The sequence below is a fragment of the Podarcis liolepis genome (assembly GCF_965112155.1).
Source record: "Podarcis liolepis genome assembly, chromosome: 3".
NCBI lineage: Eukaryota > Metazoa > Chordata > Lepidosauria > Squamata > Lacertidae > Podarcis > Podarcis liolepis.
This window is the reverse complement of record NC_139557.1, coordinates 73,293,056-73,319,525: the sequence shown is the minus strand read 5'-3', so window position 1 is coordinate 73,319,525 and position 26,470 is coordinate 73,293,056. Positions and strand designations below refer to the sequence as shown.

The 26,470-nt window shown below is 41.3% G+C and overlaps 1 long non-coding RNA gene across 3 annotated transcripts in view; it reads left to right on the top strand.

The window, feature by feature from the left end:
• LOC310703886 overlaps positions 1 to 9,291 on the top strand; it is a 41,089-nt gene extending 31,798 nt beyond the window's left edge. For all 3 annotated transcript variants that reach the window (XR_014524422.1, XR_014524423.1, XR_014524424.1), the window contains 2 exons: positions 1,259 to 1,455; positions 9,219 to 9,291. This is a non-coding gene — a long non-coding RNA (uncharacterized lncRNA). The remainder of the gene's footprint in view (positions 1 to 1,258; positions 1,456 to 9,218) is intronic.
• Positions 9,292 to 26,470: the final 17,179 nt, after the last annotated feature.

Below are 26,470 nucleotides of genomic sequence, written 5' to 3'. Positions count from 1 at the left end.
GGAGCAGAACTTCCTCAAAACAAGCTTTGGTTGCAATTCTGTGTTGCACCACATGGTTTTATAGATGTTGACTGCATTATGAATTCGGAGCCATTATGAATTCCACTTGAATATCACCATAGGATAATTTTAAAAACGCATCCTGTGTAGGAGGAAGTGTGCTTGTAAAAATCTCCCTTTATATTTGCTAAATATTGATAAAATATATCCAACTGATAACAAAGCAGGCCATTGTGTCTTATTTGTGCTCCACCCCCCAAAAAACTGTACAGTGTTGAATTCTTTAGGTGACTGTTTTTCAGCTTAACTGTAGTAAATGTGAAAGCTATGGATCAATACTACAAATGTGTGATTAGTGTTCAGTGGGTACCAAACATTAGAGTATGAATTCTATCTGAGTCAATGCTGCTGAAGGAAGGAAAACCAGAAAATAAATGGACTGAACTAATGAAAGCAGATAATTGTTTCAAAGCCCAACATAAATATTTCCAGCAACTCTTATGAAACAATAAAGTAACTCTAGCAAGTCTTCTTCCTCTCATCTATCTCTGTGGATGTTTCCATATCAAATACATTGCGTGGGCTTAAGCCATCAGGCAATGCTGATATAAAACCACAGTTCACTTTGATAGAGCTTACACACATCAATTCCTGTTTTGAAGGGGGGGGGGGGGAGAATTTGCTGGATTTCGGGCCATTGCATTTTGTTATTTGATGAGTGTATATTATAAACCAGTGATTCCCAATTAGCTAAGTACTGTGGACCCCCTATTTTTCAAAAGCCAAACCATGGACCCTCTACTTTTGCAAATTTTGATACCTCTGTGGTAGTTTTGGTTATGTGACTGGTGCCACAGATCCCCTGAGTGGGCTATGGACCATGGACCACCAGTTGGGAACCACAGTTTTAGACTATTATAGACAAACAGTGCCCAGAGCTTACATACAAAGTCCTTTTAATAATAATAATAATAATAATAATAATAATAATAATAATAATAATGGCTTGGGATTGGAACATTGAGAAGTATTCAACTAACTTTTTTTGCTAGCACAAGGGAATTCCCCCTCTCTTTCCTGGCATGCACCACCCACAAATCTGCTCCAGAGGGTTAAGGGTTAACATAGAACAGATGCACAGAGGGGGGAAAGGACATCCTGCCAAGGAAGGAAAAATCATTGTTCACTCTAGAACTACACTGAATGTTCATTTTAGAACTACACTGAATATGATCCATTGTGTTTTGTTATTTGATAGGTCTATAATGAAGGACAAAGAGTTATCAAAACTCTACACTGCCATCTAAAAATTCATGGAAGCAACTTTTACCACAGAAGGAAGTTAGTATGGGATTAAAGATACAGAGTCATAAAGAAGCTTTCCTTCTCAACACACTTCTACTGTGCCTTCTCTAAGGTGCTTTGATGTGGCTGTCATCCATCCATTTTTACATGGTACGTAGGATAGATCAGTGCATTAAACGAACAAGCAATCACAAAAGTTGTGTTCCTCCTGCACATAGCACAACAAAATGGATCACAGGTACATCCTTTAACAGAAACTCAGCAGAATGTTGTTTGCCCTTTGAAAGAGAAATTGCTTCATGTCACTTTCATCCAAACCAAAGCTATGGAGATCATTGCATCTTTCTCTTCCTGGTTCTGAAGATCTGTTAGATGGATTGCAGGAGAATGAGTCTGTGAATAGCAAAGTTCATCCGGTTGCGTTTCGCAACATATGAGAAGCACAGTGGAAGGCTTGGAAATACGAAAAGGAAGTATAATTGCATCCTCACTACCCTGTGTTGTTGCTCTACGGCAATAATAATAATAATAATAATAATAATAATAATAATAATAATAATGGCATCTATGTACACAACACTTTACAAAGAACAGGATTGCCAATTTCAAACTCAATGTCATTCCTATGTTTCCTTGTTTTCCTTCTCCTGCTGCCTCTGGAATTGCTGCTTTCTCATTACCCTTGTCCAATATTCACCAACCTGGTGCACTTTGTATGACAGGTCTCTCCTGGCAAGGGGTTTACAGTCTGAAATAAATATCGGGAAACAATAAGGTAACAATAAGGTAATACAGACTAGGACAGACAGGCAGGCATCCCCAAACACGGCCCTCCAGATGTTTTGGGACTACAACTCCCATCATCCCTGACCACTGGTCCTGTTAGCTAGGGATGATGGGAGTTGTAGTCCCAAAACATCTGGAAGGCCAAGTTTGGGGATGCCTGTAATAAGGTATACAGACTAGGACTTTGCCAACCTGGTGTCCTCCAGATGTTTTGTACTATAACTCCCACCAGTCCTAACCAGTGCTTTGTGTGGCTGATAGGAGTTGTAGTCCAAAACATCTGGAGGGCAGCTGGTTGTCCAGTGCTAGTATAGGGAGATGGGGGAGCAATAATTCCAGAGACCAGAGGAAGCAGGGAGTCAATAAATAGGTATGAGATTCTGTTTGAAATTTGGAAGCACAAGGCTTTATATGAGTTCACAAGGAGGATTTCTTTTTAGAAAGGCGTATATTATAACTATCAATTGTCTTGGCAACTACACAGTTATTGAAATAACCAAATCCTTTCCCCTAGTGTCATCCCTATTTTGAGCACTCGCTTTGGTTAGAATATCCTTTCAAACTCTGAATCATAGTGCTGTGTTTGCTGAATATCACATTGTAAATATCACGAAAACAGTGTGGCGAGGGCTCCACGCTGCTATTATTATCTTGGCAGTCCTGCGAGGAGCTAAGCATACTTTGCTGCATTTCTTCTTTGAGCCCTGGGGGCGGGGGGGGGGAGGAACACAAAGTGTTCTGTATGTTTTTCAGCTCTTGCAGAAGAGTTGCTGCAGATGTGAGCAGGGCAAAACTTCCTGTTGTGGTTATCAGGTATCAGAAAATCCCTCATTATCCCCGCTTGGCATTTGCTCTGTTCTAAAAACTAGCCCACAAGTTGAAAACTTGCTGCCTAAGCAATTAAAGGCAAATGTAATGGGGGCAATGTCTGAGCTCAGTCCGAGCCTTTCATCACCTAATAGCTTCCGCAGGGTGCTTAATTAGTTTCTGAGCATTAGACCAGCAGCAATCCTTAACTTCTGCCCTTCCGAGTCACAACTTAACTCCCCCACCCAACACACACAGAGAACCACCCTCAGACTACTTATTTGACTACTTATCAGTCATTTTGGGTGCAGGAATTACAGTATAGTGCTCATGTATACAACACATAATACTTTAATACTCCTATGAAGAAGTACTTTCTCTGTCTCAAATCTTCAGCCTCATTGGATATCCATGAGTTCTAGCATTATGAGAGAGGTAGAAAAAAACTTTTCTCTATCCACTTTCTCTATGCCATGTATAATTTTATAAACTTCTATCATGTCACTTTTTATGTGCCTTTTCTCTAAATTAAAAAGCCATGAACGCTGCAACTGTTCTTCCTAGAGGAGTGGCTCTATCCCCTTGGTCATTTTAATCACCCTTTTCTGAATAGGTACTGCTGTGTTTGGCAGTACACACTTCTTTCAGCGTCCTAATAGCAAGCTTGATTTTTTTTTTTTTGGCAAACCTTTAGGAAAGTACATCATAAAAGATTGACTTCAGTGGGTAATGAATCTTCATTGCCCCTGGTTCCATAAAGTCCAAGTCCAATCTGCCAAGTTAGTGGGGGAAATCCTCAATGTCGTCATGTCCCCAATGCAAAATCCTTAGGTTCTTTAGAGCCAAGCATATGGCTGGTGTTATTCTTCTCTGGGAAATTAACAGCACTAATATAAAGTGCTACTTTCTTAGCTTACATTAAAAGTAACGGGGGGGGAGGGGGGAGGTGGAAGAGGCAGATGCAAAAGTGATGACTGAGGATTTGTAGAAAACAAAACAAAACTCAGCAGCCCAATAAACTGTGTGTTTTATTATTTGGTATTCATCACATAAAAACAACACAAATGAAAAGGCCTGACCTTTTCACTGGCGGCAGCAAAGCTCTGACAATAGTCAATAGTTACAGCTAATAGTGGTGCAATTTAAGGACTGCTATGTAATGATCAGGACTGCAGCACAAAATCTGGAGTCTCCTGCAAGAGACTTTTGGGGGCCCATCATGCCAACTGAGCAATTCTTTTTACTGTTATTTTTATTTATTAAACTGTACGTTTTATGCAGCAACGGAATTTATATATTTGTGTAAATCCATGTTAGTGAGGCATGCCATCACCTCTCCATGGCCGTTGCTGCTGGCCTCCTACCTTGGACAGCTCATAGTGGCTGCTGGAGAGCAGAGCACAACAATTCTTGTAGGTTTTCTTGTTTGTTTGTTTTAAAAAATGCATTGTGTGTCTGCATCTAATCTTGCCCCCTTCTAAAATTTATTTATTGGTGTGTGTTTTTCTTTTTGTAAATCTACCAGATAATAAAATAAAAACAAATCAGGATTAAGAGGAGGGCATGTATGCCGTGTCCCTTTGGCATAGTGGTAGTTAGACTCATCCTTTTTCTGACAGGAAATTCTCTGCGGTAAGGGGACAAAAATGGGGGGCTGAGGAGGATCAGTTGGGAGAGAATGAGAAATATCCCTAATTTCATCTGAGTAACATTGGAGGGTGTGAAGTAGGTCTGGGTCTGGTCACTGCATGCATGAGTTCCATGATGGAAGAAAGGTGGGATATAAATGTAAGGAAACAGGTTAAATAAATTAACTAGTCTTACATTCTCAAACATTTTTTCTACCAAACTCATGAAGTTCAGCATCCTGGAAATGTTGCTTTCTATTGAAGAAATTTGTTAAGCCAAATATTCTTGGGACGCAGTAGATCTGAGATGTATTTATTAAGATTTGTGGAAAATTGAGAAGGGCCATAGCTCAGTAATAAAGCATGCAGAAAGCCCATGGTTCCATCCTTAACATCTCTGGGGTAGAGCTGGGAGAGACGCCTGCCTGAAATCCAGGAGAGTCGCTGTAGACAATACTAAGCTGGATGGGCAGACTCAGTATAAGGCAGATTGCATTGAAACTTCTTTCCATATGTACCACAGAGACAGGATGTTTGAGAACTGCTTGTGGATGAATTCAGGTGTTTGGGAATGCCGCAAACAAACAGTTCTGTGAAAATGAATTCTATGCTACCAACTGAATTATATGGATATATACTTGGAAGTAAGGCCCATTTTTGCTTGGGGAGGGTTACTAACTATTGCAGATATTAATATTGCACAGTTTGGAGCAACTGGATGCACAAAAACTTACTCCTTTTGCAATGAAACGTTGGCCAGACCCATTAGATTGTTCAAAACTTTACTTGCAGAACTTTCTTCAAAACAGAACAAAAACATCAAAGATACATCCAAATAATTCCATAGAATATCTTGTGCTGTCCAGCACAGGTTCAGCATCTTAGAAATAAAATATACTTCCAAACAGACCTAGAAGCAGAAGTCTCTCTTTCTACAGCCTCCATTTTGCCCTGAGCTGTATCCACTCCCTTCAGGAGAATCATTTACACATCCACGCTGTCACAGAGTACAAAGACTCAGCCACCACCCTTCCAAGATGGCAAATTTGCAATTCAATAGCTCTCATGTGACACTCATGTGTTAGCTACTTAAGAACAACAATAGTTAATTATCAAACCAGTAGAGAGCTCAGAGAGCCCTTCTCGCTTTTCTTTAGCTTCAGTGGAATCTTCCAGTTAAACCCTTTCAGCAATACACATAGGCATTCTCCATTTCAGTGTCAATTAAACAATTATACTTAACAGTAACATGCATAACATTAGGCTGCATATATTTGTAAGTATACATTTGTAAACATTTGACTCCCCACTCCATCTCTCTCTCTCTCTCTCTCTCTCTCTCTCTCTCTCTCTCTCTCTCATAGTTGGTGGAGCGTAGGGAAGAACTGCTGCAAGAACTGTACCTCTTTTCTGTTGATATTTTGTCCCAGTACTGGGATTGTCTAAACCTGCTCTCCAGAGAATCAGATTAATTCAGGAAACCAGAGCAAGAGAGGCAGATGAAGCTGAGGAGGCTGCTTTGCTTTAGCTGATGGCATGAACACCCTGCTAAATCACCTGTGCCCTGCGCTTCACCTGCTTAAATGCTCCAGGGTTGCAAAAACACACTGATAACCTTTTGGAGGATATTGTGGCATTAAGGAGATTTTAAAAAAAAAGTTGGGGGAGAAATGTCAAATGTAACATGATGTGCTGATGTTACCAGGCCTCTAATGCCATCCAGCTGCAACTCTCAAGCCTGGGAAAATGCAAAAACACATTTCATAACACTTTTGGGGGGTCTCGCTAGACCCTCTTTCTTTTATAATGAACACATATACACCATACAACTAGAGGCTTCTTCCTTATCCTTGTTTTGAAACCCCACACTTCAAATGCCCATCATTTTCCCTGTGGGTAGAAGCTGATAGTAGCTATTTCAGGACCTGCACATCTGGTGCCTCATAAAGGGATGCACCAGAACCATCAGAAATGTTTAAAACAGTGTTTAGACCAAATACCCACAATTAATTCAGGTGCTGAGAGAGAGAGAGAGACCAATTAAAATTAACGGTGGGGCCAAACCAGCAGCTGTTCCATTGCCTCTGCTGACTGTATGGAGGCAATCAGAGGGCATGTATATGGTTTAAGAAACATGCAAGCTTCCAGAAAGATTTTCTAAAGAACACACTTTGATGAAGCTTCATAGCTCCTTGCTTGACATTGACTTTTCCATTTTGAAAGGCCCAGATAGGATGCTTACATGTGCATGAAATGTTATTCTAGCATGGGGGGGGGGGGTCCCATACTGTTATCTGTGGACCACCAGTGGCAGACTAGCTTCATTTAGGTGATCCACAACATGTCTGCGGATTTGTGGTTAAATACGGGACACAGAATTAAGTATGCATATTGATTTTTAATTGTCTTTTAATGCTTCAATTATTTCTTCTACTGTATTTTATTGTACTGCACTTCTAATTCTATGGAATTCAAATTGTAATACAATAAAATATAATATATAAGAAATAAAAGCAGCAATAAAAAATCATACAGCATCTGGCACAGCACATTACAACTGCTGAAACAGGCGGAAAAATAATTAAGGGATCTCCAGCATTTTTCAAGTTGTTTGTGGGAAAACAAAAAGTTTGGGAGCTACTGTTTTCAACTTAATGGGAAAAAACCTTCTTATTGCCACAGTTAAGGCACTCAACAAAAAAGCACACACATTGATTTTGAAACTTAAGATGCTTGCCTTAACATCCACACCATGTAAGCAGTAGACAGTCTACAATTTCACATAATGTGTTCCTTGAGAAGGAACCCACCATTTTCCTTGGACTTTCAGCCCCAAATAAATAACCTGGAGTTATTCATAATTTTATAATGGACAAAATATTTACTTACTGATTGCATTCATATCCACCCTTTTCTCCCAGGGGTTCAAAATGGTGCACATAGTTCTCCTCCACGTCCATTAATCCTCACAACAACCCGGGGGGTATTTTAGGCTGAGAGGCAATGATTAAGCTCAAGGTCACCCTAGTAAGCTTCATGGCTGCATGGCAACTTGTACCCTGGTCTCCCAAGCCATAGTGTGACACTCTAACCCCCACCCTACATCCACACTTAGTCTCAGTTTGTATAATGTAACCATGCTGGAAAAGGTACACACATTAACTAATTCTTGCACTGTGCAAAAGCACACACACATTGTGGAGTTTTGCAGTAGGTGTTGTAGATTGTGGTGTGAGATGGTGGGATGGAAACATAAAGCTTTTCTCCTTTTATATGAAGTCTGTAGTTACCTTGAGTGTTAAAGCATCCAACTTGGCCAGCCCAACTTGCATGAGATCTAAAGGTTAGATTCCTAGATCAGTCTATCCTTTGTATATTGAAAGATCACTTCCTTGCATTTCTTCTGCATGTTAAGTAGTCATTGTTCTATGGAAGACTTCAAACAAATATGGCGGTGGCTTGTTGGCAGGTTAGAGAAGCAATGGTATTCTCATGGTGGCAGCGTTGTGTTTGTCAGGATGGTGATGGTTAAGATGAAGCAGCCACAGCAAGAGTAATAAAGTGCTGGGATGGGAGCCATGTAAGTGTTTTTGCTCCGTGGGCTTACATTTCAGCTTTGTAAAAGTCCAAGGTTTTTACACACACCTCCATCCAAGCAAGCAAGAGGCATTTTGACAGGTCAAGCACCTATTCCAGCCAGACAAAAGCACTTGAAGAAGAGGTGGCACAGGTCCAGGAAGAGGTGGGGTCTGGGAAGAATCCTAAGGGTCAAAGAGGAAGGCCCAGAGAGTCACATCTCATCCCTGTGCCTGAGGATGCCTGCCCCCAGCCAAGGTGATCAAAAGCTCTCATCTAACTCCATAAAAATACCCAACTGCAGAAAACATGGTAGTTTTGATATGGAAGGAGGCAAACAAAATAGGTGAAGTCACCTCTGCTTACCTAGATAAAGATAAGGGGGTTCATCGGTGGCAGTGCAAAATATGGATACTCTGCTCTTTTTCCTGAGTACTAAAAGTCTCCCCTGAAGGTGACAAGCATGGAATTGGAATTGTGGAATGCCAAGCATTCCGATTAGTCTCTAGAACTGACTGCTGAGGCCACTGCTGTTTTGGCTGCTTCCTCCAACAAAGTGGGACTTGCATACAGTGATACCTCAGGTTACAAACACTTTGGGTTACAGACTCCGCTAACCCAGAAGTAGTACCTTGGGGTAAGAACTTTACCTCAGGATGAGAACAGAAATCGTGCAGCAGCGGCACAGTGGCAGCGGGAGGCCCCATTAGCTAAAGTGGTACCTCAGGTTAAGAACAGTTTCAGGTTAAGAACAGACCTCTGGAACAAATTAAGTACTTAACCAGAGGTACCACTGTATATGCCTCTTGGTGTAGATTGGCTTATGCACCCCAATGGAAAAACAATGGCCGATCTGTTTACTCCTGTACTACAAAGTGCTGAATAAGTTCTCTCTAAATCAGTTGCTATAATGTGTACCTATTGCCATAGTCAAAGCACAGAGTGGGTGGGGGGACCAGATGCAAGAAAACGATGTCGCTGATCTCCAACTGTCTCGAGGTCATTCCAAGGAAGTTTTGCAGCAGTTGATCATTAACTTAATTCAGTGATAAATTAGAATGTGTGTTCTATCCTGCTAAGATAGTAAAAAATGACTTCTCCCCCCTTTGTTCACAGCTGCAACTGGTAGAAAGAGAAATTAATATTGCTACAAAAAAAGTGGAGCTGGATAGATGCCAAAAACACTAGGTAAGAGCAATATCTCCTTTATCTGTGACTGTGATAGAACAAGAGATTTGTAGAATTGGCTTAGCGCAGTCAATTCACACACACACACACACACACACACACACACACACACACACACACACACACACTTTCTTTTCCTGCAGCTATTATATGAAAATCTGATCATCTGAAACTTCAGTTATGCATTGACTGTTATGAATAGAACAAATAAAGCACCATATTTGCTTCCTTCAGTCACTGTAAGATGCTGAAGTGTCAAGGCCTGTCAGAGTGAGTTGATTTTTGAGAATTTGAAATGCCATTCCTCCAAACCATGCTTATTTACTAGGGAGTAAGTTACATTGAACTCACTGGGATATGCTTCTGAGCCCTTGACAATCTCTAATCCTTTCTGCAACAATGACATGTTCCTCAGGGTGGTTTGGGAGTGATATTCTAAGGTGCAAGCGTCTACTCACATGATGCACTTGCACAACCAGGTATCCCAATCACGTGGTGTGCCTAAGCATAAACGTGTTTGTGCTCTGAAATTTCACTGCAGACAATCACACACAACACATAGTCATTGCAGAAAGCATTAGAGATGTTGTGGGCAAGGCTAAAAGTGTCCCCCCACTCCTCTCAACAAAGCAAGACCCTGCTCATGTATGGACAGAGTTCACAGGGTGTTCCACTTGTGTTCAAGAGATGCGAATTAAAGCCCATTGCAGACCTGACCCCCTCATCAACACAAGGAAGGTTGGGGACTGAGTGACTGAAGATGGTTTTTCATCTGGAATAGTTGTCTACTATTGTGACTAGCAAACAAAACAAAACAAAAACAAAACCACCATTACAATGTTTACCTCTATACCACGCTGCTCCCCTTGTGGATTTTCTTGCACGTTCGCTGGTTTTTCTCCATTGTAAACATGGTTCTGCAGAATTCCTTAATGGGGGAAGTTTGTTTGTGTTAGTCAAAGTGTGCACAGGGAGTGCACACCAGCCCCCAGAGAGTCATGCGAATCAGTTTGGTTTCTGTATTCCAACCCCTGAACAGGGAGAGAGGTTTGGATGTAAAGGTCAAAGTTATGCTGTCCAGTTGGAGATCTCGATTTTTGTTTGTTTTTTTGCTGTTGATGAGTCAGTGAAGTTAATTAGTGCATTGATGCAAGCTGCTGTAATTTCCTGATACGGAGTAATCTAAAGCCTTTGCTATCCTTGAGGGGCTAATAAGGGGTTATTGAGTCTACTAAACAACTTAAGCTTTTAGAATAAAGTAGACAATCAGTAATTCAACATCAAGACTTAATTTGAAGAGGACTCAGAACTGACCTGGTTTTCAGTGCCAGAACAACCTAGGCATGAGAAGCAACAATAAAGAAAATAGCATATTTGAGCATGTAAATTTATTTTGTTCAATAGGAATCTGTATAAGTCTTGACAAAGCCCATCCTGACATTTCTGAAATTTTGAGCTCTGAAATATATTTTTGTTAAAAAAAGAAATTGAGGGTTTTTTACAACTCTTTTTATTATTATAAAAAACCCCAGGAGAACAGCACCTTGAGGTTATTATTATTCTTGCTATGTTTGTATTCCGATTGGTAAGCATCCTAAATTCTTTGTCGTATAAAGCAACTGGCCAGCTTACTAGGAGTGAACTCAGTGGGACTTAGGTTTGAGTAACCATGTATAGGACTGCACTGTAATATTAAGAGGCCATCTAATGAAACAGACTGGTGTTGGCTGGAGAGTTGCTCTCCTTCTTTGCTTAGTCTTGTTTATATTATGAACTCTCTCCCCATTATACTAGTTTTAGGATTACAACCTGTAGTCGCCAGAATGGGGCATGCATGTTTGAACTACTGCAACACACTCTATGTGGGGCTACCTTTGAAAGTGACTCAGAAACTACAACGAATCCAGAATGCAGCAGTTAGGCTGGGAGCGGCCACTGGAACTATATAACACCGACCCTAAAGGATCTTCATTGGCTCCCAGTACAGTGGTGCCCCGCAAGACGAATGCCTCGCAAGACGAAAAACTCACTAGACGAAAGAGTTTTCCGTTTTTTGAGTCGTTCCGCAAGACGAATTTCCTTATGGGCTTGCTTTGCAAGACGAAACGTCTTGCGAGTTCTTGCGAGTTTGTTTCCTTTTTCTTAAAGCCGCTAAGCCGTTAATAGCTAAGCCGCTAAGCCAATAAGCGCCGCTAAGCCGCTAATAGCCGTGCTTCGCAAGACGAAAAAACCGCAAGACGAAGAGACTCGCGGAACGGATTAATTTCGTCTTGCGAGGCACCACTGTATGTTTCTGGGCACAATTCACAGTTAATGCTCACCTTTAAAGCCCTTTAAAGCCCTGGAGAAAAAGTATTCCTTGCACAAAGCTGGGAATGGAATCTCCAGTAATAGGTACTTCCTACAAGGTAGTTCAGTGGGACGCGGGTGGCGCTGTGGGTTAAACCACAGAGCCTAGGACTTGCCGATCAGAAGGTCGGCTGTTTGAATCCCCGTGACGGGGTGAGCTCCCGTTGCTCGGTCCCTGCTCCTGCCAACCTAGCAGTTTGAAAGCACCTCAAAGTGCAAGTAGATAAATAGGTACCGCTCCGGCGGGAAGGTAAACGGCGTTTCCATGCGCTGCTCTGGTTTGCCAGAAGCGGCTTAGTCATGCTGACCACATGACCCAGAAGCTGTATGCCGGCTCCCTCAGCCAATAAAGCGAGATGAGCGCCGCACCCCCCGAGTCGTCCGCGATTGGACCTAATGGTCAGGGGTCCCTTTACCTTTACTTACAAGGTAGTTCATCTTTCACATCTGCTAACATTGTGCCACTTATGCTGCGAACCCGGAGTCTTTCCTTTAGCAATCCTGATGGGCTCACATTTGATACATCTGAAAACTGCAAGCCTTACAACACAATCTTACACATGCCTACTTAGAAATAACCCCCATCGAATTCAGTGATATTTTCTTCCAGGGAGGTGTGCATAGGACCTCAGCCTTTTGGTTAACAATGGCATGCAAAAATCTTTGAATGGCCTTGCTTATACACCAACAAAGGCGATTATGGGGTGCGGCGCTCATCTTGTTTCAGGCTGAGGGAGATGGTGTTTGTCCACAGAGAGCTTTCTGGATCATGTGACTAGCATGACTAAACTGCTTCTGGTACAATGGAACACTGCGATGGAAGCCAGAGTGCACGGAAACGGCATTTACCTTCCCGCTGTAGCGGTACCTATTTATGTACTTGCACTGGTGTGCTTTTGAACACCAGTTGGGTTGGCAGAAGCTGGGACAGAGCAATGGGAGCTCACCCCGTTGTGGGGATTCGAACCACTGACCTTCCAATCAGCAAGCCCCAGAGGCTCAGTGGTTTCGACCACAGCGCCACTCGCATCCTAGGTAGCTCTGCTCCATAGGCCAAGAAATGCTGGCTTAGATTAAAAATCTAGTTTCTTTTAACTTGAAGGATCTTCATCAGGGGTACAATTGAAGGCTTTAAGATATTTGACTGCAATTGATTCCTAACCTGTTTCTCAGTTTGTAAACCTGTGGGGCCATGACACGAGGTGTTCTCAAATACCTACAAAACATGCATCTGTTCAAAAAATTGAATGTTGCATGATACATATAGAGCAGTAGAAGTTCCAGGACTGCTACTGTACTTTTCGTTTCTGAATCACAGCCTGCACAAAAGAAAATATTGAAACGCCACTGTTTTATGTCAGAAAAAATGAGAGTTCTTCCAAAGCACTCTATGGAGTAACCTGCTCTGAAGCAACCTGCTTGGCAGGGTTATTATTTCTGTCTTTTATGATCTGCAGATGGTTTTCACTGCACATAAAGCATACTGATCTTAGAGTATCAGATCAGAGAATACCTTTAGGTCTCCAACAGCTACAGCAGTGTTAATAATTTGGAAGTACACACTTAAGCAAAGTATAACTGATGATCTAGGCTGTCTTCCTTTTCTTTTCTTTTCTTTTCTTTTTTAGGTCAGATAACTGAAGTCACTCTTGCTATAATGTTGAACATGAAATATATTTAGGTTCTATGCACATACATATGGCATATACTAGTATGTCAAAGCATCATAGGTTCTTCCGTACTGAAGAGCACACAAACAACCAAGATTTTAGCAGGTGGCTAGGCAGCTTGGCCAGAACAGAGCAGCTATCCCTTTCTGGCTTGAAGGCCACACTGAGGACTGGCCACCCCTCTGAGTGCATGCACACAACCATTCTCATGAGCACACCTCCACATACAGCAGATACACACATGCAGTGGGTGGGTGGGTGGGGTGGAAACAAACTCAGCAGACATTTAACAACACACACACATATACACAGCAGCAGAAAGACAATGATGGTTTCCTTGCGTCTTGTTCCCGGAGCTGTTTACTACAATGTCAGATGGAGAAGAAGTCCTTTTAAAAGCAAGAAGAGGTGCTCAGTTGAGAGACTTGAAGGTGTTTTAGATGCCCCAAGGCCTATTGTGGAAGAGGAGAAAGCAGAAAATAGGTTAATATTGGCTTTTTTAAAAAAAGGCTATATCAGGGGCAGTTTGGGGAGGATGCAAAAAGCTTGCAGCCTAGCCTACAAGCACCAGATTTAGGGCAGTGCAGGCAGTTTCCTTGCACCGGGCACCGAGCTGAGGGATGCAAAATTGAGAAGATCCATAATTTGAGAAGATCCATTTGAAGGCACCAAATTTTGGTCATGCACAGGGTGCCATATTATGAAAGTTTACCAAAGTCCATCCCTCAGCCAGCCCTGATGTGAATCAAAATACATACTGAAAAGAAGATGAATACAAGATTTTTAAAATATTTTTATTTTACAGATAGCATATAGCTACCTACCTACCTACCTACCTACCTATCTCTGACTTTCTTGGGATTCTGATTCTAAACCGGAAGCAGAAATAACTTACCAAAACTTTTCATAACATGCTTGTGGATGCTGGCTCCCTCTCTCCCCTTGTTAGAATGTTTCATCAAAATGGAAGTTGGCAAAGTGTGCTGCACTCTTTGGATGTAATGAAAAAAGATGTCAAAGCTTGTTAAGGTCAGTGAGCAAAACAGTGTGGATTGCATAGCATTATGAAATTATTAATTTAAAAATTTATATATGAATAAAAGCATCTGGTGAATGAGTAAGAGTAATTTCTTTCACTTGGCTAATTTAAATGCCAGCTGTCTCTGTCCTCAACCATATTTTCTCATAAAAGCTTTTACAGAGTGTCTGCTTATGAAAATGCAGAATTTATGGAGAGTGCAAGGACTAGGTAGGTATACACAGATTTCAGCCTATCTTTATAAGGGTATATCAGTTGATTGAAAAATTAAATGTTAAATTTGCAAAATGTCTGAAGGATATATTTTGTCCCACTTTTGGGAAACACATGGGTTTGGAAAATTAAAGCATTCCACACGGGAATTAATCAGATCTTTTTTTTTCTTTGTAATTATCAAGCTGTAGGACGCGGGTGGCGCTGTGGGTAAAAGCCTCAGCGCCTAGGGCTTGCCCATCGAAAGGTCGGCGGTTCGAATCCCTGCGGCGGGGTGCGCTCCCACTGCTCGGTCCCAGCGCCTGCCAACCTAGCAGTTCAAAAGCACCCCCGGGTGCAAGTAGATAAATAGGGACCGTTTACTGGCGGGAAGGTAAACGGTGTTTCTGTGTGCTGCGCTGGCTCGCCAGATGCAGCTTTGTCACACTGGCCATGTGACCCGGAAGTGTCTCCGGACAGTGCTGGCCCCCGGCCTCTTGAGTGAGATGGGCGCACAACCCTAGAGTGTGTCAAGACTGGCCCGTACGGACAGGGGTACCTTTACCTTTAGGGCACATTTTGGGGAACATTTATGTACATTTGGAATATTGACTGATTCAATTATGTAGTTCACCTAGTCAGAACCAGTGCAAGGGCTGCTACTAGTGCAATGGAGCATTCCTTCCTCTCCTCTCCCTGTGTGCCTTCACAACCCCCCCCCCCATCCCAATTGGCTATGGTGAGAGCAAGAGGGAGGGACAGGGAGGTAGCTCGGTTGAGCAGTCAAAAATACTTGCATGGGCAGAACATTTTAGCACGACATTGAATTCTTCTGATTGTGTGATGCCTTCTTATGATTACAGCCAAACGTGTCAGGTGGACATTTTGGACACATACATACACGTTACTGTAAGAGTTACCATAAGAGCAGGAGTGGCTCACCTGGTGAGGCAGAACTGCAACAGCAGAGCTTCAGGAGCAGCAACATTGCCACCACTCATCAAGAGGGGAAGGTTGAGAAGGTCAGGGCCGTGTGGATGCTTTGGTGGAACCAATCCAGTGCTCCAGCTGGTGCATCCGGTCCTCCCAAGCTTACTGCTGCCTCACTCCTCATGGTATAGGGCAGTGATGGTGCTGCCAGGAGCTTATTGCTCCATTGTTCAGCCCAGACACTGGGATCCAGCTCCGAGGGCCTTCTGGTCATTCCCTCACTGTGAGAAGTGAGGGCACAGGGAACCAGGCAGAGGGCCTTCTCGGTAGTGGTGCCCACCCTGTGGAATGCCCTCCCATCAGATGTCAAGGAAATAAATAATGGTCTGACTTATAGAAGACATCTGAAGTTTTTAATGTTTGATGTTTTATCATGTTTTTAATATTCTGTTGGGAGCCAGATGATGTATCATCATCATCATTATCTCCATCCCACCAGACAAGTCACTCGGCAAGTCATTCTTGCATAAAAGTGCTACTGCACTCATGTATGTGGGCAATGCTCAGCTTACTGGCCACTATGAAAACATAATATTAGAGTAGATAGGGCTTGGGTTCCTAACCACTCCGGTAATAATAGGATAAGAGAGAGCATGTAGGAGGGAGTATGTCATGTGGTATGTTCCCAAGCCAACTCCATCAGGAACTGGAGAGCTTATATTGGCACTTAGCCCATGAAGTCTTCTTATCACTACCATCATTGTGATTTCCAAACATTACAGAAGTAGCATAGAATCCAATTTACTGCATTGATAAAAGATCAAGCTTGCCTTTCAACCTGAATTTTCAAGTTCTCAAAGTGAAGCTCTCCAAAGGGAGAACAATATTAAAATATACATTAAACAAACTAAACCATCAGTAGAATTAACTTGGAAGCAGGGAGAATAACGTGTAACCAACAGACCCCACACGATAACATAAATGCAAACTTTTTTAGACAATAAAGTTTTGAACTTTTGAATAAGTAAGCAGAGAACAGGGTGATTAAAGTTGAAAATAAATCAGATACTTAGTAAAATAAAGTCAACAACTTTGATTAAGTTCAGCAAGAGATGATGGATAAGCAGCTAGACACAGATAAATGAATATTTCTGATTAGCAAGTAGATAATTAGACTGGGTTGATGAACTTGATAACAAGATTGATAAAAATTACCCTTAACTTTGTGGGTGCTTATGTGGGGTGTCGGTGAGAGTGCAGGTGATGCAGCTCATATATTTTATCGAATGACAGATTTTTCTTTATGGGAAGGATAGATGTTGTTGGAAGGAAATGTCAGTCATGACCAAATTTTGTTCATTGGGATTTGATAAACAAGTTCACGATATTATGTTGTGTTTACCAGTCAAGTCTTAGAAAATTCCTTCAGAAGCAATCCTGGCAAAAACCAGGTATGATGACACAGTAGTAGCATATATGGTTTTTTCCCCTGAAAACATTCTTAAGCCCCCTTCCCATGTTTTTTCACAGGAACAGACAACATGTGTTAAATTGTACTATGGGGTGGCATTTTTAACTCCATCTCTCATGTCACATGGCTCCTCTGAGACCACACATTTGCCATCCATGTATGAGTGTAATGTCTGAGGTTAATATGAAGGCATCTATGTGCAGAGGCTTCATTAGATACAAGAACACTGATCATACATGGTTCCAGGAGAAATCTTATGTGTGAAGGCTTTCTCACCTCACATGTCCATCAGACATTCATGCTGACATGTGGATGACAAGAATGGGGCCAGGAGGAGCTGTGTGACTTTGAGTGGGAGGGCTAACTTTGCAAGCCCCTTTCAATGTAATTTGCCTTTTTTGCAAGTAGCTGTCACGAACACACCAGCTCCAAGTGTAATCTCGCAGCCAGCTGCAGAATGCAGTCAGGAACAGGGAGGCTGGGCTTTTACGCCAACACATGAGAGCCCACAGCTGCCAGCATCAAGTCTCTGTGACCTTGGACGGCCAGCTGATAAGGGAGGAAGGAGAGCAGATTGGAACACAGCCAAAGTTTCCTGGAAATCCAAACAGGCACGGAAAGCCACAGAGACAGGAAAGGGCTGCAGCTGACCAAATAAGTCCGAGGCGTAGGCGTATAGGAAGGCTGCTGCACAGGAAGCAAAATAAGAAACGTCAAGGTTGAAGGGTCAATCTCTTCTGTCAACACAGGAAGAACTCCTCAGAAGGGTCAACTGAGTGATGGGGGCCAGAGGCTTGCTAGAGCCATCTGGAGATATTTGCTTGCTTTTTGCAATAAATCCTCCTTTTTAATTATGTACGCTTACTGTGTTATCAAGTCGGGAACCTGGACTCCTAACAGTAGCATATGAAGGGGTTTTATGAAAGTACATTTACTGAAACGTATTCCTTAGATTTTCTTGTGCGTTCCATGCAATTAACGTCACACCTAATTATGTGCGTTTGTGCGAGTATCCTTAGGTTTTTAAGTTGTGTATATTAAATCTGAGGCAGAAAGACAAATATTAGTAGATCAACTTTTTAAAAGGGGATAAGGTGTGTGTTGGGGGACTAACCATGCCGACACTCTACTGAATCAATGGATATGTATATGTTTACAAAAGTTCCTTGGCTATCTTAATGTTACCACAGTTGCGGAGGCAGGATTTTATTTAGGAAAGAGAGGATCTGGACTAAGCTGGCCACTCCTTCACTAAATCCCTCTCTGCTGTCCCAACACTTGTGATTTCTGCATGTCATCATCACATGAAGTTGCACTGGCACATAGGGTTCAGTAGAAATCCTATCCCTGTCCAACTGGCACAATTCTAGGATTGCCAGCTAGATGCATAATCATACAGAGGGTTCCCTGCCTCCCCTCCATTTTTTGCTATTCATGATGCAATGCAATCTCAGTGATATCTGTATGTTTTGATACTGTATATAGACAGCAGTTGTAAATGACTATTCTCCTTTTTTATCTTTGAACAGTCAATGAATGTAAATGCATTTGTTTGCTTTTTATGTTAAAAACTTCCAAGAAAATATATGTGTGTGTGTGTGTGTGTGTGTGTGTGTGTGTGTGTATCTACACACACACACACAAAATACTTTGCAACCAAATATATTGAAATGTTGAAATGTTCTGGGGAAAAATATTACTGAATTTATATGAGCACTATATGCGAGACAAAATGTGAGATTTCACGATTTTACAAGAAAAACACATTAGCTGCTTTTATACGAAAGAGAGAGGTTAATTTGATTCTGGGTTGTAATAGAGGTTAAGTATAAGCCTTTAATGTTCTCAAGATCATCTCCAAATAATAATTCTTCCACAGAAATGATTCACTTGCAATTCAGGCAGACAAAATGGAGAAAATGGTGAGACAATGTCTACAAGTAGTAGTGAAGATTTAAAACTCCTGAGGCAAACTGTAATATTCCCATTTTTTTTAAGAGCTGGAAATGTGTTTCAAAATAATGTAGGTGTTGGATTAGGTGCCTAAATCAAGGCTTCTCTATTTTTTTTAAAAAAGATATTTATTAGAAGTTTAGAAATTACAAAAAAAGAAAAAAGAAAACAACAAAAAATTCAACAAGACATGCATTTCAATACATAAAAAAGGAAAATAAAAAACATAAAAACCAATACAACAATACAACAATAAAAAATACACATCCAATACTCCATATCTTTATCTTTCATTTGCTTGTTTCCTCGACCTCCTCACACCTCCCTTTTTGTATTCTAGTTTAGTTAATTTTTCCAGCAAATTCTTTCCATCTTTCTCAGTTTTTGTTAAGTAATTTATCTTAACGGTCTAACATATTAATTCACTCAGCAAATCCTTGCTATCTTTCACTGTGTTCTGTCATTCAATTTACCTTAATTTATTTTAACCTTATCTTACCATAAAATACCTTAAAGCTTAAAACTTAATATTTATTTATACATAACTCCTTATATCATTTCTACTAAAGCCAAATAATTTCATTCCAACATTTTTCCTAATACTCATTAGTTTTACACTAATTCTCAAAATAATTTTTTTAAAAAACTTTCTTCCAATCTTCATCCAACGTCTCTTCTTCCTGGTCTCGGGTTATGTCAGTCCTTACTGTCCATTCCATCTAGTCCATCAACCTGGTGCTCTTATGTCCGAGGCTCTTAAGTCTCTTCCATGCCCCTTCTGCAGATCTTCTTCTTGTTTATACCTGCACTTTACCTTGTCTTCTGTTGATCTTTTTCTTAGTTTCTTTCCTTTCTCATTGAGGAATAGGTCTCGGGGAGACTCCGACCCAAAAATATCTCCATCTCCCCTCAGCAGATCAGCTCATTCCCCACAGTCCCATTCCCCACACTCAGCACTGTAGTCCAAAAAGTATTTAAAAGCATGTTTCAAAGACCCTCCAAAATTAAAAGCCCCCACAACTCCAACCCCCCCGGCCCACTCCCGATTCAATCTTCAAGAACAGCGGCTTATGCTCCTGCAGGGCCTCGGGTCTCTCCATTTGTGTTACTTGAGGTTCGACAGCGACCTCCTCCATTATCTTCTGCACTTGCACTTGCCCTGTCAAAACAAGTTCCTGAGTTGGTTCCTGAATGGTTTCTATATGGGTATTCGCCGTTTGTCCAAAGTTTTTGACTGCAACAGTCATCAAATCCATCTTCTCATGCATCTGCTCCAACAAAGCGCTTGTCTTGCAAAAAGCAAGCACCAAAACTTCTTCTAAACACATTTTTATTCAAGGCCAGAGTCTGGTCTCACAATCCTAATCTCGCAGCTGTAAAATCCCCAGATCGACTCCAGCAACAATTTAACAAGCTCCCTCTAGAGGAGACAATTTCTATTTGTATCCATCTTTTGAAAGCAGGTCCAACAAAAGAAAATTACTTTCATTTTTCATATATTTTGTATCTTTTGATTGCAAAAGGCAACATTGGAATCAGTTTGTTTCTCTTTTTTTTAACTATCTGTCAAAAGATGTTCCATTCACAGTCAATGAACTTCCCCAAGAATTTCTGTCTCTGACACCCCGTTCCCAGGTTTGAGACGGTGGAAATTTATTTTTCTTTACTCTCTCTCCTGCAGGCTTGAACATTCAGAATTCCCCCCTTTTCTCCTGCTTCCAAGAGGGGTTTTGATGGTTATAACTGAAGGAAATTTAGTCCTTTATCTGCGACTTTCCAGACTTTAGCTTGCAAATTTTTGCTTCAGTCTATTTACAAAAAGCGGAAGGCGGACTTCCTGTTTAGAACCTTCCTGCTTCAGTGCCAAATTAAAATGTTTCTTAATCCAATTTTCTGTTTTACTCATGGGTACTTGTTTAGAGTCCAATTGTCCACAGGAAAAAGTCAGCGCTCTCCGGCAACGGCTGTGCGGCTTCACTCCGTAAAAGTAGCAGTTGATTCAAAACACCGCGCCGCTCACCCCACATCGCTTCGGATCCCCAAAAAGGGGTTTCCCTGCGAGTAGGGGAGGCGCTCCTGGTGTCAGCTGAATCCCATGTTCCCAGGCTTCCTCTGCCTGGGATTTTTAAAGGGTCTCCGCCTTCGCCGCAGCAGCAAGACCCGATTTTCACGGAGCGGGTTCCTCTCGGTCAGAGGAACTCCGCCATTGCTGATGGCGCTAACCCGGAAGTCCCTAAATCAAGGCTTCTCAGACAATGATGATGACTACAATCATAGATTGGCAAAAAGGTAGGAAAGTCATTTCTGCACTGGGTGAGGTGGAGTGCGGGTACAGCAGAGGAGTTTTAATTCACAAAAATGTGCAAGAAGATACTCTGCTATGCTAATTCCTGGATGGATTTGCTTAAATGAGACATTCTGTCCCTTACAGCTGCCACAATGGCATTATTGTACATACCAAAATCAGCATAGAAAGCAAGTGGTTTAATTGGGAAGAAATCTGCCATCTGCTCTAGAAAGACATGGTCTTGAAACATATGCAAGACTGTGGAATAACAAATGCCATTACTGCCAGATCTGTACATATCAGAATTTCAGAAGTTTCTCAGAATGTTTTCACAAGAAGCTATTTATTTAAAGGAATATGTACACAGATATTCTTTTTTAAACAACCACCACCACCAAAAAATGTTGGAGTATTTTATCTCAATTAAAAGTCCACAATGGTGACATTTTTTCAACCAAACTACGGTACATCATTATCAGAGAAACAGACAGGTTATGAATTACACATCTCCAGCTTTTTAGTTTATTACATATGGCCTTAAAGTGATTTATATTGCCAATTATACTACTTATATTGGTAGTCAAATTCTGCTATGCTTGGTTCAGGCTTCTGTAAGGTTACACAAATGTTTCTGAATACAGATTTCTATCTTAATGCACTTTTTGCAATGCAAGAGTGCAATGCAATTTCCTTTCCCTGTATCAAAAGGCTTCCAAAATTCTGGTTATATTGGAAATGGAGTGTTGTAGTAACAGCTTATGCCACCTTAATATGTTACATCCTTGGAAAACTTGCCAGTCATACATTTACCCTAAGCATTTCTCTGCTACATTTGCTTTCACTTCAGTGCCTTCTTATGCTGGAAAGGTATTCTGGCATAGCAGGGAAAAATGACTCATTGCTATCCTGTGCTATCTGGAAACAAAATGTCATTGCAGCTGTTTGCTTTCCATTTCCTCACATAACCAAAGGCTATCTAGGCTGCTGTTAAATTTCCTCTAAAATATATATTTTTTCCTCTGCAGGGAAGCTTCCTTTCTAATTCATTGGGGGAAATTACCACATTTGTGGCGTTCATTTTGCAGGAGCCACAGAGCTCTAATTTCCCTTGTTGGTTTTCTTATGCTCTCCTGATTAGGGAAAACAAATTCATTATCGTGAGGGTAAGTACGTTTGTGTCACCTGACCATACAGAAGAGCACATTATGCCAAAAGGGGCAGAGTCACTCATACAAGTAATAAACAGACTTCACACTTCCCAATAAAGACGGGAATTCGTGTTGAAGCAAAAGGGGCGTAATTTACCCTGACAGCTGAGACAAGTAATATAGTGTGTGCACTTATTGACAAAGCTGGTGTTTGTTTGTTTGGTTGGTTTTTGTTGTTGCAAAAAACAAAACTTGTTTCCTTGGCAACTGCTGCACTCTGTAATACTAATGCTAAAAAAAGTGTGGAACTTGCTTTACCAGGAAGAAACCATTCTGATACCTGTGTACAGTTTTTAGGCTTTTATTGGTTTGTCAACCTTGGAAGTTGTTTGGATACTTGGCTAATTATGTTTGAATATTGTTGCACGCCACCTCAATCTCTGAGATTCCAGGGCTTCCATGTGCTTACTCAATGTTCATTTTTTCTTTTGAAAGTGGAGGCTGTGGTGTCTTCAGGATATATGTATATACAACCTGAGCCTACAATGAAGGGGTTCACAGCATTGACACCCCAAGAGGGTCTTGTTTGTCTCAAATCTGCAGCCTTGGATTCAAACAGAAGAAGAAGAAGAAGAGTTTGAATTTGATATCCCGCCTTTCACTCCCCTTCAGGAGTCTCAAAGCCACTAACATTCTCCTTTCCCTTCCTCCCCCACAACAAACACTCTGTGAGGTGAGTGGGGCTGAGAGACTTCAGAGAAGTGTGACTGGCCCAAGGTCACCCAGCAGCTGCATGTGGAGGAGCGGAAACGCGAACCCGGTTCCCCAGATTACGTGACTACCGCTCTTAACCACTACACCACGCTGGCTCTCAAACAGAATCCAGCGTGCAGTTTTCTTCCAGCTTCTGGTTCACATAACTCAACTCTGAACTCAGGCTTTGACCCTCTAACTATCCCTGAGTTGAGGGGAACCTGCCATTTTTGAGAATAAAACCATATTCCTTTATTTTTATAAATACTAATTCTGATAATGAAGTATTTTCTGAGAACAATGTTGACAATAGGGACATAATCCAAAACTGAAGAGCAGAAGTGGGGTGGTTTTTTGTGTTTTTTTTAAAGAAACGGATAACTGTGGGGTTATCAATTGGCTTACAGAAGTAGAAATTAACCTAAAATAGTTCTCCTGTCAAGTGATATGTAAAATGGCTGACTGGCGATGGGAACCAAGGGCATAAATAGGCCATTTTCTCCTTAAATTTAAAAAAGGGCCTTAGGTTCTGCAGTAAGGTGCTGCTTGTCTGTTGAAGATTGTGCTCCCTTTAAAGTATAGGGAAATTATGCATGAATCAGTGTAGCTGCCGTTTCAATATTAAAATTGTTCCTCTAGGCCAAAACCTTTCCAAGTTATCGGAACAAGCCTTTATAAGTTTCACTTCTGCCTTAAAAAAATGAACTGAACATTTTGGAATGTTTATCTTCTTCTTCTTCTTCTTCTTCTTCTTCTTCTTCTTCTTCTTCTTCTTCTTCTTCTTCTGATCATAATGTCCATTGTTAGTTAAAATGGAAAAATCACGGAGCATTAATAGGATTAGCAGAGAGGAATCAGAGAAGAAGAAGAAGAAGAGTTTGGATTTGATATCCCGCCTTTCACTCCCTTTAAGGAGTCTCAAAGCGGCTAACATTCTCCTTTCCCTTCCTCCCCCACAACAAACACTCTGTGAGGTGAGTGGGGCTGAGAGACTTCAAAGAAGTGTGACTGGCCCAAGGTCACCCAGCAGCTGCAGGTGGAGGAGCGGAGACGCGAACCCGGTTCCCCAGATTACGTGACTACCGCTCTTAACCACTACACCACACTGGCTCTCTAAACTCTTTAAAAACAGTTAATAAAGCCAAGAACATTTTTTAAAAAAAATGTCTAGGAGTGTAGAAGAGGTGCTAATGGTCTGGTCCATGGGTAGGCAAACTAAGGCCCGGGGCCCGGATCCGGCCCAATCGCCTTCTAAATCTGGCCCACAGATGGTCCAGGAATCAGCATGTTTTTACATGAGTAGAATGTGTGCTTTTATTTAAAATGCATCTCTGGGTTATTTGTGGGGTTTAGGAATTAGTTCATTTTTTAAATAAAATAAAATATATAATATAGTCTGGCCTCCCACAAGGTCTGAGGGGCAGTGGACTGGCCCTCTGCTGAAGATGTTTGCTGACCCCTGGTCTGGTCTATTGGGTCTTACCATTTGCTTGAATTTAACTCATGAGAAAACAGCATCAGATGGAATATTTATTTATTAGGAAATAATGTAAGGATATTATTAATACATTAATAATGTCCCACATTTTCCCTAGAACTGGGACTGAAGGTGGCTCACAAAAATTAAAGCAAACATGAATAAAACATATCAATATTAAAACATATAAAATATAATAGTTAAAAAGTAATTAAACTATTATATATATAGAACAATACAAATCTACATTAAAAGAATTGGTTCCACCATTTGGAGCTCTACCACTAGTCTATTTCACTTTTATTTTCTGGAAACTAGATAAAAAGGAAGACTGCAAAGAGTTATGGGGAGAAATGGGGCAATGCTCCAGAAATCATAGCCACATTCTGGGTCAGAAGTTTCACTTACTTCAAACTAGTGACTGCAACTCTGAATATCTTTTTCTATACACATGAAAATAAGATACTTTCCTGCCATAATACCATTTCACAGAGCGCAGACGTGCAGGTCGGGGTGGGTGACAAATGTGGTGCAGTTTGAATTTAAAGGCAAACTTACCTTATTCATACTTTCCAAAACAATTTGAGAATCAAAACACAACCATCCTTCAAAATTTGGAGTTTTCTGAATTTTTGCAATGCAGTTCTCCAGTCCAGTAATGTATATCAGTCATTACTGACTCTTAGGAGGAAATTTCAAACGTTCCTGTTTATCCAAGAATGGCTGGAGGATACCATTCCAGCAACCCCAGAGTCACTGGTTAAACATTTTTAGAATGTTCTAAACTGTTCTAAAAATACCATTCAAAATGTTTCATATTACTGATATGTTCGCTGCCTTAGGCTCCTTTGGGACAAAGGGATGTAAATTTCATACAGAAATGTGTAAGGATAATTTTTTACTAAATGCTGCTTTGAGTGAGTATTTTTTAAGAATGCCAATTGCTGCAGAAATGTGGAGAACTGAATTTAAGATTGAAGAAACTGAAATGGACTGTCCACCCTTACCTTCAGGAAAGCACATGGTAATTTTGCATGCAGAGAAGTTGCCCTGCATTCTCTATTTTCACACTTCAGCAACACCCTAATTTGGCAGTTGCACACCTCCCCTGTACAGCTAGATTTCAGTGGGATTGATATGTGAGACTACATTTTACAACATCTTCCCCGCTGTGTGGGAATCCCTTACATAGATCACAGTGCCTGGAGACAGGCAATCAGGTCATGCATCTATAGCAGTGACCAGAGGAGGAATGACCACTAAGAGGACTGCAAACTGAATAAACACCATGGTGCATCTGCAGCAGTACTGTACAGTGGTACCTCGGGTTACATACGCTTCAGATTACATACACTTCAGGTTACACACTCCGCTAACCCAGAAATAGTGCTTCAGGTTAAGAACTTTGCTTCAGGATAAGAACAGAAATAGGGCTCCGGCAGTGCGGGAGCAGCAGGAGGCCCCATTAGCTAAAGTGGTGCTTCAGGTTAAGAACAGTTTCAGGTTAAGAACGGACCTCTGGAATGAATTAAGTACTTAACCTGAGGTACCACTGTACACCAAATGCCTTCAGCTGCCCCAGCTGCAACAAAACATATCTCTTCTGTATCGGTCTCTAAATTCACAGCAACACTGTAACCTTTCAACTGTTTGACTTCACCCCGTAATGGTGCACTCTTCCATTGACTCCTGAGACAGATGGGTGCCAACATCTCCATTTGACAGAATTGGTGTAATACAGGGAACAAACCTTGAAAGAACTATGAACATAAAAGAACTGCAGGTTGGAGAAACAACAGTACAGTGTTACCTCAGGTTACAAACACCTCGGGTTACAAACACTTCAGGTTACAGACTCCGCTAACCTGGAAGTAGTAACTCGGGTTAAGAACTTTACCTTAGGATGAGAAC